Here is an 11,293-nt window from a genome sequence, read left to right on the forward strand (position 1 = left end):
CTTTATGATCTGCTCCAGAATTTTCCCAGGGATTGATGTCAGACTGACTGGTCTGTAGTTCCCAGGTTCCTCCTTTTTACCCTTTTTGAAGATAGGGACAACGTTAGCCCTCCTCCAGTCATCTGGCACTTCCCCCGTCCTCCATGATTTCTCAAAGAGAATAGACAGCGGTTCTGAGAGTTCTTCTGCCAGTTCCTTTATTAATCTAGGATGCAGTTCATCTGGCCCTGGAGATTTGAACTCATTCAAAGTAATGAGGTGTTCCTTGACCATATGCCTGTCGATCTCAAGCTGCAATCCTGCCCCTCCAGCCTGTACTTCGCCTTTGCCAGGGCGCTCATAGACCCTCTTTGGGGAGAAGACTGAGCCAAAGTAGGAATTGAGCACCTCTGCCTTTTCTTTGTCATCTGTTATCGTTTTGCCATCCTGATTTAATAGCTGAACCACCATTTCTTTCCTCTGCCTTTTACTATGCACGTAGCTGAAGAAAGCCTTTTTGTTGTTTTTAACATCCCTTGCTAACCTCCGCTCATTCTCAGCTTTAGCCTTCCTGACGCCATCCCTGCAATTCTGTGCTATCTGCCTGTACTCTTCCTTTGTTACTTGGCCTTCTTTCCACTTCCTATATGTGTCCTTTTTTGTTTTCAGGTCATCCCTAAGCTTTTTGTGAAGCCACATTGGCTTCTTCTGTTGTCTTCCACCTTTTCTTCTTGTTGGAATTGCTTGTGATTGTGCCTTGAGAATTTCCTTTTTTAAAAGCTCCCACCCAACTTGGACTCCTTTTCTCGCTAGCATCGCTTGCCATGGGACCTTACTGATCATTGTTCTGAGTTTATGAAAATCAGCTTTCCTAAAATCCAGGGTACGCGTTTGACTACACTCGGCTTTTGCTTCCCTTAGAACCAAGAACTCAAGTACAACATGGTCGCTTTCCCCCAGAGTTCCTGTAACTGCTACTTTATCCACTAAGTCATCTCTGTTGGTTAGGATCAAGTCAAGGAGAGCCGATCCTCTAGTTCTTTCCTCTACTTTCTGTAGAAAGTGCGGAGGAAGTTATCTGCCACACAAGTCAGGAATTTCCTGGAGGGGCCATATTTTGCAGAATTTGTCTCCCAACAAATATCGGGGAAATTGAAGTCCCCCATTACTACTACATCATGCTTCCTTAAAACATTGGCTATTTGCTTTTCAAAAGTTTCATCCTTGTCTTCCCTTGATTGGGTGGTCGGTAGTAGACTCCGACCACCAGGTTCCTTTTATTCTTTGCTCCATTTATTTCAACCCAGATGCTCTCGATGGGGCTACCAAGCTCCTCCTCCTGTATTTCTGTGCAGAGATATGTATTTTTCACATACAGTGCAACCCCACCTCCCTTTCTGTTCCTCCTGTTCTTTTTGAACAAGTTATATCCTTCAATTGCTGTATTCCAGTCATGAGAGTCATCCCACCAAGTCTCAGTTATACCTATCAGGTCATAATTTCCCTCTTGTATTAAGAGTTCAAGTTCATTCTGTTTGTTTCCCATACTCTGGGCATTAGTATATAGACATCGAAGACCATGTGCTTCATAGTCTGGCTTTCTTCCTACATGTGTCTGAAGACTATTATTGGGCGCTATCAGAGCTGTTCTCTCCATTGCAGAGCATGCGCCTATGTCCATTGTTACCCCCAACATTACATCTCCCTTCCCCGTAGGATTCAGTTTAAAGCCCTCCTGATGAAGTTCTTCATGCTGTGGCCAAACACAGTCTTCCCAGCCTTTGTGAGGTGCAACCCATCCCTAGCCAACAGCCCATCTTCCAGGAAGTATAGCCCGTGGTCCCAGAATCCAAATCTCTCTCGTCGGCACCACCTTCGTAGCCAGTCATTCACCCGGAGTATTTTTCGTTCCCTTTCTATCCCTCTTCTAACTACTGGAAGGATGGATGAGAAAACTATCTGGGCCCCAAAGTTCTTGAGTTTCCTTCCCAAAGCTTCAAAGTCTGACGTGATCTCTTCGTAGCTCCGCTTGGCAGTATTATTTGTTCCCACATGGATGAGAAGAAAGGGATACCTGTCAGTGGGCTTTATGAGTGCAGGCAACCTTTCAGTCACGTCTCTAATCTGTCCTCCCGGGAGACAACATACCTGGTGAGTCCACGGGTCTTCACGACATACTTGGGTCTCGATCCCACGCAGCAAGGAGTCTCCCACTACTACCACTCTTCTCTTCTTCTTCTTGTAGGCCTGGGTTTCATCGCCTCTGTTTGACTGACCTTTAGCCTCTTGCTCACTCTCATGCAGGTCCCCTGTGATTCTTCCTCTGCAGGCTGTCCTCCAGTCTCATCCGCAAGTACCTGGAATCGGTTCCACAGCTCCACTGCTTCCACTGGTGCAGAGTGGCGTCTAGTTCTTCTTCTCCTAACTGTCACCCTTTTCCAAGGAGTATCCTCTATTCCATTTTTCTTCACCTCAGCATTTCCCACTGCCTCATCTTACTGTTGCTCTTCAAGCTTCTGGTCTGCCCTTTGCTGCTGTAGTTCCCCCATTCTGTTCAAGAACTCTTCGTGTTCTCTTATTCCCCGGAGGGTCGACAGTCGCCGCTCCAGTCCACTTACTTTTTCCTCCAGCAGTGTGATCAACTTGCACTTGTTGCAGATGTAGGCCATGTTGTTCTCAGGCAAGAAAACAAACATTGCACACACCTTGCAGGTCACCATCACTGGAGAGTCTTGTCCTTCCATAGCCTCTTTTCCCTTTTTGTGTCTAGCTTTGTGATTGTTCTAGACTAGCCTGTGCCTGCTCCTCTACTCAGTAGAGGTTAAAAGCAGAGTCCCACTGGTGTGAAAGTGTGTGTTACAAGACAAACAAATGGAAAAAAGTTAGTTAAAATAAAAAATAAAAATAATTAAAAAAAATGTTAGGGTCCTCCCCCTTGACCTCCACTGCCGAACTCCCCTGGCCAACTCCTGTTTGCTCCCCCTGTTCACTCACTCTGTTCGCTCGCTCTCTGGGAGCTTGCCTGCTTCTGTAGTCCCTGGACCAGCTGGAGCAGCTTGCTCTGCTCTGCTCAGCTGGGAGGCGGGAAACAGACTGAAGCTTCCCACCCAGTCAGCTGCTGGGAGTACTCAGGCCACACCCCTCCAATTCAGTTGGAGCTCTCAGAAGCACCTGGTGAGCTCACAGCCAATCAGAAGGATAAAGGGCAGCCCCCTGGGCTTCCTGCAACCCACTTACCTCTTAGCCTCTGTCTCCTTTGTCTCTTCAACCACTGCAACTCCCCTGGCCAACTCCTGTTTGCTCCCCCTGCTCGCTCGCTCTGTTCGCTCGCTCTCTGGGAGCTTGCCTGCTTCTGTAGTCCCTAGACCAGCTGGAGCAGCTTGCTCTGCTCTGCTCTGCTCAGCTGGGAGGTGGGAAACAGACTGAAGCTTCCCGCCCAGTCAGCTGCTGGGAGTACTCAGGCCACACCCCTCCAATTCAGTCGGTGCATCTACATGGCACCGATTTCATTGTTTGCTCGGTAGAAGCTGCGCAGTATTAGCACTGCGAATTAACAACTGGGGCGGTAGATGGGAGGGTTAAAGCGGGCTTCCCAAGCAGGGAAGAGCAGAGAGCACAGAGCTGGGGAGGAGGGTGGGTGACTAGCATGTAGGACTTGCTTGCGAGTAGACGTTCATAACGAACACCGCATACACATTTCTGAGGCGGGCAGGCAAGCAGGCAGCCGCTTCCCCGGAGATTGAGCCAGCGCTGAGAGCGCGGAGCTGGGGAGAAGGAGAGAGCGAGGAGCACGTAGTCTCTTAACTGTCCAGTCAACACGCTCCCCCCCCCCCCCCGCACAAACACAGGCTCAATGAAGTGCTTCTGAGTGCATGTGTACGAAAATCATCCGTCCTGGCACCCACCCCTTTTCAGTCAGACTCGGCACGAGTTTTCCTCCACCTGCATTCTAGCTGTCTCCCCTCTTGCTTCATTGCCCTCAGCTCAGGTGTATACCAAGGAGCTGGCCGGGCTCTGCTCCAAGGGAGAGGGCACTTGGGTGTGATCGTGTCAACCGCCCGAGTCATCTTGGCATTCCAGAGAGCTGGGCTTTGACAGGAGCACCAGCCACACCTGTAGGAAAATCCCCCAGAGCCCTCTGAAATCCATCAGAATCCATTAGCCTCCAGGGGTGGATCATTTTAATAGGCCCCCACCTTTGCAGAGTGGAAAGGCTGCCGAGAGTCTAAACTTCAGTACAAGTCTCAACTCAGAAAAGCCTGGCTGCCATATCACTATTGACCAACACCTATATAGAGGTGAGCCCACTGACCTTCCATATCAGCAGTCTCACACAGTTGCCCAGCATCAAGGAAATTGCACCATGGGAACTAAGAAGGATATCAAAAAAGAACTGCATGGTAAGAATACGAATGTTTCTATTTAGTCTTTACTGTTAATTGTCTCCCAATGTCGTCTTCTTTTGCTTTACAGAGATGTGCCATAAAAGAAAAGCTGTTATGGACAAGGCAATGTGCTGCACTGAATGTGACCTGAAATATCAAGCACCCGCTAGGCCCAAATCCCTCTTAGGAATACTTTACAATAAAGATGGCCTTGTATCACAATAAAATATTCATTCATTCATTTATTTATTTATTTATTAAATTTATTAATCGCCCATCTGACTGGTCACCCAGCCACTCTGGGCGATGTACAACCCACCATAAAACAATTTAAAACAATAAAATTTTACCATAATTTTTTTTTTTTTTAAATACCCTAACCCACCCCAAATGCCTGCCTGAACAAGCACGTTTTTAATGCACGACGGAAGCTCATTAAAGAGGGGGCATGACGGAGTTCCCTAGGGAGGGAGTTCCACAGAGTGGGGGCTACCACAGAGAAGGCCCTCTCCCTCGTCCCCACCAGTCTAGCTGTCCTGGCTGATGGGACAGAGAGAAGGCCATCTGAGGCTGATCTTGTTAAGCGGCCTGTCTGGTGTTGCTGGAGGCGCTCCTTAAGATAGGCTGGGCCGGAACCATATAGGGTTTTAAAGGTCAAAACCAACACCTTGAATTTGGCCTGGAAAACAACTGGTAACCAGTGAAACTCCTTCAGCACTGGAGTGATGTGATCTCACCGGCGGCTGCCTTTAATCAGGTGAGCCGCCGCGTTCTGTACCAGCTGCAGCTTCCGAACTGTCTTCAAGGGTAACCCCACGTAGAGCGCATTACAGTAGTCTAAACGAGAGGAGACCAGGGCATGTACTACCGATGGGAGCAGATGGTCGGGAAGGAAGGGGCGCAGCCGCCGTATCAGATGGAGTTGATACAGCGCTGTCCGGCTCACAGCTGACACCTGAGCCTCCATGGACAGCTGGGAGTAAAAAATGACCCCCAGGCTGCGGACCTGGTCTTTCAAGGGTAGCCGTACCCCATTCAACACCAGGTCAACATCCCCCAGCCTCCTCTTGTCTCCCACCAAAAGTACCTCGGTCTTGTCAGGGTTCAGCTTCAGCTTATTCCTCCCCATCCAGCCACTCACCGTCTCCAGACATTTGGACAGGGATTCTACGGCCAACCTTGGTGAAGATTTGAATGAGAGGTAGAGCTGCGTGTCATTCGCATATTGATGACACTGCACCCCAAACCTCCTGATGATAGCCCCCAGTGGCTTCACATAGATGTTAAATAGCATCGGGGAGAGGATGGAACCCTGTGGCACCCCACAAGTAAGTGGCCACGGGTCCGAAACCTCCTCTCCCAGTGATACCCTCTGGTACCTGCCGGAGAGGAAGGACCGGAACCACCGCAATACAGTGTCTCCAATGCCCAACCCCTCCAGGCGGTCCAGGAGGATACCGTGGTCAACGGTATCAAAAGCCGCTGAGAGGTCGAGGAGAACAAGGAAGGAGCATTCACCCCTATCCAGAGCCCTCCTCATATCATCCACCAAGGCGACCAAGGCCGTTTCTGTCCCATGCCCAGGCCTGAAGCCCAACTGAAATGGGTCTAGATAATCAGTTTCTTCCAAGTGTGCCTTCAACTGCACCGCCACCACCCGCTCAATCACCTTGCCCAAAAATGGCAGATTTGAGACTGGGCGAAAGTTGTTCAGAACTTGAGGATCCAAGGAGGGCTTCTTTAAGAGCGGTCTTATCCTGCCTCCTTGAGGGCTGATGGCATCACTCCCTCCTCAAGGGAGGCGTTCACCACCGCCTTGATCCCCTCACCCAGTCTCTCTCTGCAGCTCATAATGAGCCAAGATGGGCAAGGATCAAGTAAGCAGGTGGTCGGCCTTACAGATGAAAGCACCTTGTCCACTTCATCAGCAGGAAGAAGCTGGAACCGATCCCACAAAACCCGTTTGCCACAGGCCGCCTCTTGCTCACTAACTGTATCCACAGTGTGCAGAGTAACACACCTAATCTGATCAATTTTATCTGCAAAGTGCCTTGCCAAGGCCTCACAGGAGGCCTTAGAATGCTCCAGTGGTTCCGGAGCCACAGGACCGACCAGGCTCCGGACCACTTGGAACAGCCTCCTGGGGCAGCACTCTGCAGACGCGATGGAGGCAGCATAATATTCCTTTTTTGCTGCCTTCACCGCCACGTGATAGGCTGAAGATATAGCTCTAGCCCGTGTCTGATCGTCTTTGGAGCGAGACTTCCGCCACCGGCGCTCTAGCCGTCTCACCTCCTGTTTCAGAGCTCGTAACCGCGGATTGAACCATGGTGCAGTCCGAGCCCTGTTCAGGGGGAGAGGGCGTTTCGGAGCCACCCGATCTAATGCCCCAGTGATTGCGGCATTCCAGCCACCCACCAGGGTCTCGACCGAGTGGCCGTTGGCATGCCCCAGAGAATCCCCAAGCGCGTTCAGGAATCTATTTGGATCCATAAGACGCCTGGGGCGGACCATTTTAATGGGTCCTCCACCCCTGCGGAGGGGTTGTGGAACCGAGAAGTCCAACATCACCAGATAGTGATCTGACCATGACAAGGGGGTGGTGGATATACCCCCGACTTCCAGATCACTCCCCACTTCTCCAGAAACAAACACAAGGTCTAGTGCATGACCGGCTACATGGGTGGGCCCAGTCAGAATATGGTGCAGCTCCCAGGAGGCCATGGTCTCCATGAAGTCCCAAGGTGCTCCTGTGAGGATGGCCTCCGAATGTACGTTGAAGTCCCCCAACACCAGTAAGTTAGGGGACTGTACACGCACATCAGAGACCACCTCAAGCACCTCGGCCAGGGAGTCGGTCGTGCAGCGGGGTGGACGGTACACGAGCAGAATCCCCAGACTGCCCTTCGGGTCCAACCTCCAGTACATGCACTCAGCAACCTTGGTCTCCCGGAGAGGGGGTCTGGTGAAGACCAAGGACTCTCGGTAGATAAAAGCCACTCCCCCTCCCCGATCCCCAGCCCTCGGCTGCTGTGCATACGAAAATCCAGCTGGTCACATGGCTGCAAGGGTTGGAGCAGCAGCCTCAGCCAGCCAGGTCTCCGTAATACATGCCAGATCTTCACCCTCATCCAGGATCATGTCATGGATGAGGGAGGTTTTCTGGGTAACAGACCTGGCATTGCAGAGCAGCAAACGAAGGCCAGAAGATGGGGTCACGCCTCCCCCAGCCATCCTTTGGCTCTGGACAGGCCCGGAGCAGGGGACAGATACTACACATCTCTCCCTTGTTCCCCTTACCTGGCATGGCCTGCCCCTAGCGCTCCGCCAGCGCCTGCCGCCCAGCCTCGGTATGTTCTGGCCCCCAACACTCCCCCCACTGCCTCCATCAGGTGGACACATGCCCCCTCACTCCCGCCTATCAGGCAGGCTACCCACCCCTAAAAACACAACAAAATCCCCCCCAACAAAATAAAACAAACAAACAAAACAATTAAAATCCCCTTAAAAATGCCAGGCAGGAGTCCACAGGGAAGGCCTGGTGGTGGTGCTGGCGGCGGCGGCGGCGGCAGCAGCAGGCCCAGCAGCAGCAAGCACTCCTCTTCCCCAGTGGTGGTGGTGGCTTCTCCTGCAGGCCCTGGCTCTCCCAGGCCACCTCAGCCAGCCAGCTTATGTAGCCCCTCCAGGGAGGGGCAGGTGGAGCAGCACAGCTGGCTCGGTACCTGGGGGCCTGGTCCTGCAGGGACTGGCGGTCTGCCAGGCAGAAGTCCACAAGGAAGGCCTGGTGGTGGTGGCAGCGGCGGCAGCAGCAGGCCCGGCGGCGGCGGCAGCAGCAGGCCCGGCGGCGGCGGCAGCAGCAGGCCCGGCGGCGGCAAGCACGCCTCTTCCCCAGTGGTGGTGGTGGTGGCTTCTCCTGCAGGCCCTGGCTCTCCCAGGCCACCTCAGCCAGCCAGCTTATGTAGCCCCTCCAGGGAGGGGCAGGTGGAGCAGCACAGCTGGCTCGGTACCTGGGGGCCTGGTCCTGCAGGGACTGGCGGTCTGCCAGGCAGAAGTCCACAGAGAAGGCCTGGTGGTGGTGGCAGCGGCGGCAGCAGCAGGCCCAGAGGCGGCAAGCACGCCTCTTCCCCGGTGGTGGTGGTGGCTTCTCCTGCAGGCCCTGGCTCTCCCAGGCCACCTCAGCCAGCCAGCATATGTAGCCTCTCCAGGGAGGGGCAGGTGGAGCAGCACAGCTGGCTCGGTACCTGGGGGCCTGGTCCTGCAGGGATTGCGGTCTGCCAGGCAGAAGTCCACAGGGAAGGCCTGGTGGTGGTGGCAGCGGCGGCAGCAGCAGGCCCAGCGGCGGCAAGCACGCCTCTTCCCCGGTGGTGGTGGTGGCGGTGGCTTCTCCTGCAGGCCCTGGCTCTCCTGCAGGCCCTGGCTATCAGCTGTATGGATCTAAAAATTCTTTCTCAGCCAGTACTTGCATGGTTTCTTTGCTCTGCTGTGAGCTTGTTTCTTTCCTGAGTATTAAGACAATGAACAGCTCTGAGCTTTCCTTTATCCTCATGCCTGATTTTAACTTAAAATGCAGCAAACAGGCTGAATTAACAGCCTTTCATCCCTCCCCCTAAACTCTTTGTAGATAGTTTATGTGAATAACTGAGAGGAATCGCAACTCCAGACACCAACTGATGAATCCCATTTTACTGCACTGAACCTTCTTTCCCTGCATGCAATTCTGAAAAAAGTTCCTGCATCCTATCTAAAACATAAGAAGCTAACCAGGATTAAATCTGCATTTCCATTCATTTGAATGAAATTGGGAGGGATACCCTCAGTGGTAGAGCAGCTTTGCATGTAGAGGGTACCAGGTTCCATTTCCAAGTAGAACTGGGAAAGATCCCTTTCTGAAGCCCTGGAGAGCCAATGCCAAGCAGCGTAGACAATATTGGGCTAGATGAGCGACCTTCACTATTTTTCAAGAAGGAGTGACTATGGCTTTAGGCACTGCTACCGAGGCAACTTGGGGTCCTTTCCCAGACCGTGGGGGCCTCTCCTCTCTCCCCCCATCAAGTGGCAATGCTGAGCATCAGACCTGGCTGGAAGCCTTTTGGGGCCTCTCCTCAAAATCCCCCTCCACATGGTCCAAGCAAGGCCTCATCAGTCAGTCACCAAGTCACCACACAGGCAAATTCTGACAGACTCTCATGGTCCTTGGATTGGAATGGATCTTTTTCTCATCACTGAGTGTTCTGCTCTACCCAGTGCTGCAAAATCTCCCCAAGGAGATCCACATTACTCTATCACCAGCATTTCTCTTCCCCCTTTAGCTCCTGTGTAGTGCACCACTGCAGGTAGCCAACCATGTTGCTCTTTGACTCTTAGGTTCCTTCCCCACCATAGCTAATCGGCTGATTGCTCCTGCGTTCTCCTCTCCCTCCCCACACCTTACAGCTGATGAGTGGCAGAACTCCTGACTCTCCATCCCCAAAGCCTCCTCTGGTAGCCGAAACAACAAGGCAAAGCTAAACAGCTCTCACCGAAAGTGAGCAGCTACTGCAAAAAGAGGAAGAGAGAGGCAGAGAGTTGTACTTGAGGCGACTGGGAGCATCCAGTGGCCCTCAAGCCTTGCAGTGAAGAACAGTGCTCTAGCAGCTGTGCTGTCTTTGGCTGGGCTTCACTGCTGGACAATGCTCTATCAGCTGCACTCAGAGATCCAAATATAGAAAGCGCAGCTCCTAGAGCTTCATCCTCTTCAGGGAGGATTCAAGAAGTGCAGGTCACTTTTCATGGGTGTTGTGAGAGGGGGGAGGGAAGGAGGCCCGTATGTCCATGTAAGTATAAGTGTATATGTTTCTGAGAGAGAGAAAGAGAGAGAGAGAGAGGAAGGAAGGAAGGAAGGAAGGAAGGAAGGAAGGAAGGAAGGAAGGAAGTCTAATGTGGTATGTGTCAGGGAGGAGGATGTTTGTGACTGTGTATGATGGGGGAGGATGTCTGTGTGTGGCTGCTCCACCTACCATCAGCCCCAGCCACCAATGCAGCTCTCCACCTGAAAAAGCTTGCCCATCCCTAGTGTAGTGCTTCAGGACAGTGGGAGTTGCAATAGGGAAGTTCTGCTGCCCTCCAGATGTTTTGGACTACAATTCCCATAATACCTTGCAACTGGCCATGCTGACTGGCACCTATGGGAGTTGTTGTCCAAAGTATATGGAGGGCACCAGGTTACCCAATCCCAGTATTAGAGAATGCTTGAAAAGAATTTAAAGCGGACAGATGCCATAGTAATTCGCAGAAAACACAATTTCACAAGCAATATTGCTGTCATGCCTGACCCAAATCAGGATAACCCTTCGGACAAAGATTCTGATACTGCAGAGTTCCAGCATTGGTGGAAAGCTATACTGGGCCCTCCAGCAACGGTGAACTCTGAGGAACCGCAGATGGGGTCCCTGAGGACCATAACTCTCCTGCAGAGTCAGAGGAGGAGGCCAAACATTCACCCAGCCCTAGAGCACACTGGCGCCAGATGGAGGCACAGACCACCACTCAGAGGTGAAGTTCACACCACAAAACCTGCAGCAATCAGGCTACTCAAGAGTATAGGTCTACTCAACAGCAAGAGTCTCCTAGAAAGCAGGGAAACTCTTGTTTCCAAGTCTAATGGCTTGCAGGTCTACCTGGATGTGGGCTGGGAGACTTGACTATATAAGTCCAGGAGGTTGTAAATTCCTCCTTGAGAGATGGAGTGGTGCTAGCCTCTTGAAAAGAGGCAGTAATCAGGACGCTCCTGAAAAAGCCTAACCTGGACCTGGAAGATGTTAACAGCTATAGGCCGGTGGCCAACATCCCCTTCCTGGGCAAGGTGCTTGAGAGGGTGGTTGCAGGACAACTGCAGGCACACTTGAATGAAATTGATTATCTAGATCCATTTCAATAGGGCTTCAGGCCTG

The 11,293-nt window shown here is 52.1% G+C and overlaps 1 protein-coding gene across 11 annotated transcripts in view; it reads right to left on the bottom strand.

Moving 5' to 3' along the window:
• NDST2 (N-deacetylase and N-sulfotransferase 2) overlaps nucleotides 1–11,293 on the bottom strand; it is a 178,273-nt gene that overhangs the window by 76,881 nt on the left and 90,099 nt on the right. The gene's annotated exons all lie outside the window — the stretch shown is intronic.

This window comes from Heloderma suspectum, chromosome 3 (genome assembly GCF_057233095.1).
Source record: "Heloderma suspectum isolate Gila_16-S chromosome 3, 16-S_ref, whole genome shotgun sequence".
Classification (NCBI taxonomy): Eukaryota; Metazoa; Chordata; class Lepidosauria; order Squamata; family Helodermatidae; genus Heloderma; species Heloderma suspectum.